Here is a 3628-nt window from a genome sequence, read left to right as displayed (position 1 = left end):
ATGACATGATCCTCTACATAGAAAACCCTAAAGACTCCACCAGAAAATTACTAGAACTAATCAATGATTATAGTAAAGTTGCAGGATATAAAATCAACACACAGAAATCCCTTGCATTCCTATACATTAATAATGAGAAAATAGAAAGAGAAATTAAGGAAACAATTCCATTCACCATTGCAATGGAAAGAATAAAATACTTAGGAATATATCTACCTAAAGAAACTAAAGACCTATATATAGAAAAGTATAAAACACTGGTGAAAGAAATCAAAGGGGACACTAATAGATGCAGAAATATACCATGTTCATGGATAGGAAGAATCAATGTACTGAAAAAGAGCATACTACTAAAAGTAATCTATAGATTCATTGCAATCCCTGTCAAGCTACCAACGGTATTCTTCACAGAGCTAGAACAAATAATGTCACAATTTGTATGGAAATACAAAAAACCTCAAATAGCCAAAGCAATCTTGAGAAAGAAGAATGGAACTGGAGGAATCAACCTACCTGACTTCAGGCTCTACTACAAAGCCATAGTCATCAAGACAGTATGGTACTGGCACAAAGACAGAAATATAGATCAATGGAACAAAATAGAAATCCTAGAGATAAACCCATGCACCTATGGACACCTTATCTTTGACAAAGGCAATAATATACAATGGAGAGAAATGCAAATCAAAACCACTATGAGGTACCATTTCACACCAGTCAGAATGGCTACGATCCAAAAGTCTACAAGCAATAAATGTTGGAGAGGGTGTGGAGAAAAGGGAACCCTCTTACACTGTTGGTGGGAATGCAAACTAGTACAGCCACTATGGAGAACAGTGTGGAGATTCCTTAAAAAACTGGAAATAAAACTGCCTTATGACCCAGCAATCCCACTGCTGGGCATACACACTGAGGAAACCAGAATTGAAAGAGACACGTGTACCCCAATGTTCATCGCAGCACTGTTTATAATAGCCAGGACATGGAAACAACCTAGATGTCCATCAGCAGATGAATGGATAAGAAAGCTCTGGTACATATACACAATGGAGTATTACTTAGCCATTAAAAATAATACATTTGAATCCGTTCTAATGAGGCAGATGAAACTGGAGCCGATTATAGAGAGCCAAGTAAGCCAGAAAGAAAAACACCAATACAGTATACTAATGCATATATATGGAATTTAGAAAGATGGTAACAATAACCCTGTATATGAGACAGCAAAAATGTATAGAATAGTCTTGTGAACTCTGTAGGAGAGGGAGAGGGTGGGATGATTGGGAGAATGGCATTGAAACATGTATAATATCATATATGAAACAAGTCGCCAGTCCAGGTTCAATGCATGATACTGGATGCTTGGGGCTGGTGTACTGGGATGACCCAGAGGGATGGTATGGGGAGGGAGGAGGGTTCAGGATGTGGAACACGTGTATACCTGTGCCAGATTCATGCTGATATATGGCAAAACCAATCCAATATTGTAAAGTTTAAAAAAAAAAAAAAGAAAAAAAGAAAAAAAAACAATAAACAAAAACAGATTTTGGACATCTTAAAAAAAATAAAAAATCTATCAAAGAACAAAAAAAGAATTATACTATTATACTGACCAAAGAGAGATTTTACTAAGTGAATATCAATGTAGAAAAAAGGAAAATATAAAAATGCAACATAGGACAGAAAGCAGAATATACACACACATATAGAGAGAATAATAATATTTAGATGGCAGAGATTTTGAAGAAAAAAATGTTCTCTGAAAGATAATGTTTTATGTTTGATGTTAAATATTCATACAATTTAGTTTCCTTAGCCAATGACACAGATCCAGTCTATGAAAAATCCACTCTGCCTCTTCTGTACTCTGGAGTCTCTACACAAGTTTCCCAGCTTTTGTTACCAGGGATCAGTTTAGTAGATGACAACTTTTCCAAGGACCTGGGTGGAGGTGGTTACAGGATGTTTCAAGCTCATTTTGTGTATTGTGCACTTTATTTCTATTATTATTATTATATCTTTGTCACATCAAATCATCAGACATTAGATTTCAGAGTTCAGACCCTGGCTCCAATACTCGAGATGGTCACAATAGTGAATCCATTAGGTGTGATTCAGATAAGGAGTCAGAAGTTAGGAAGGTGGATGTGAGTCAGAGTGAGAACTTAGAAATCTTTCATATTGTGAAAGATTTAAGTCCAATGACTAATTTTGGAGACAGACCCATTTGAGTGACCTTTTCCCTGACATATTTGGTTTTTCTAAATTAACTAGAAAAATAATAACATAAGAAATCTGATAAAAGATTAGGAAATAATGCAATCTAACTGAATTTGAAGAAAAGATGAGGAATTTCCCATTGGGAAAGAAATATTTTAGGAAATTATTTAAAAGATCAACAGATAGCATTTCCATTCCAGTATTTCAAATACATAGAAAAGCCTAGGTTAATAAACCTGATCTTTGCATTTAGAGTATGTGATTTCGATAAAAATTTTAAGTATATTTTTAACCCCATTTCAATCAGTGAAATAGTTATTTTAAAAGAAATGTTCTATGAAAAATATGCCCTGGCATATAGTAAAAAAAAAAAAAATTAAAGATAAGTTTTTTCAAAGATTTCCCAAGTTAAATTAGTATGGCATAGTCCTTCCAGAAATAAATTCCAGTGCTATCTGTGAATAGTTTCCTTTTCTTTAAGTCTCTTTGCGTTTTACACTGAAGGATACTCAAAAGAAGAAGAAAAGGAGAAACTACATAGAAATAAAAGAGTTTATCCTTCTGGGACTGTCAGATGACCCACAACTTCACGTTGTGAGCTGTGTCTTTCTACTCACCATCTACATGCTCAGCATCACTGGAAACCTGACCATTAATCACCCTAACCCTGCTGGATGCCCACCTACAGACCCTCGTGTATTTCTTCCTCAGAAATTTCTCCATATTAGAGGTGTCATCCACAACTGTCACTATACCCAAGTTCCTTATCACCATTATTAGAGGAGATAAAACTTTTCTTTTACTGATTGTATGACTCATTTTTCTTTTTTCTTTTTCATTCTCTTGGGAGTCATTGAGTTTTGCCTACTGGCTACTAAGTCTTCTGACCATTACATTTCCATCTGCAAATAGCTGCATTACATGAACATCATGAATCATAGAGACTGCACACTACTTGTCTTGGCTTCTTGGCTGGCTTCATCCTTAATCATTTTTTCATCACTCATGCTGTTCAGACAACTTGATTATGCCATTGATCATTTTAATTGTGATTATTTCCCCTTTCACACATTTCTTGTTTAGACACCAAACTGCTAGAGATGATGGGCTTTCCCACTGCTGTGTTTACCCTAATGTTCACTTTGGTATTAATAATTCTGTCTTATCCATATATCATCAGAACAATTTTGAGGATCTCTTCCAACACTCAGAGGACAAGGGGCTTTTCCACGTGTTCTTCCCACAAATTATCATCTCCATCTCTTATGGCAGCTACATTTTCATGTACATGAAACCATCAGTAAAGAACAGGGTGTCTTTGAGCAAGAGAGTGGCTGTGCTAACCACCTCAGTAATCCCCAGGCTGAACCCCTTTATTTACACCCTAAGGAATCTGAAAGTCAAGTGA

General features: G+C 35.6%; 1 pseudogene; it reads left to right on the top strand.

Moving 5' to 3' along the window:
* Positions 1-3030: 3030 nt before the first annotated feature.
* Positions 3031-3628, top strand: LOC133248721 (olfactory receptor 6C1-like; annotated as a pseudogene).

The sequence above is a fragment of the Bos javanicus genome, chromosome 5 (genome assembly GCF_032452875.1).
Source record: "Bos javanicus breed banteng chromosome 5, ARS-OSU_banteng_1.0, whole genome shotgun sequence".
Lineage (NCBI taxonomy): Eukaryota > Metazoa > Chordata > Mammalia > Artiodactyla > Bovidae > Bos > Bos javanicus.
Note: the sequence above shows the minus strand (reverse complement) of the source record. Positions and strands in the feature narration are given on the sequence as shown.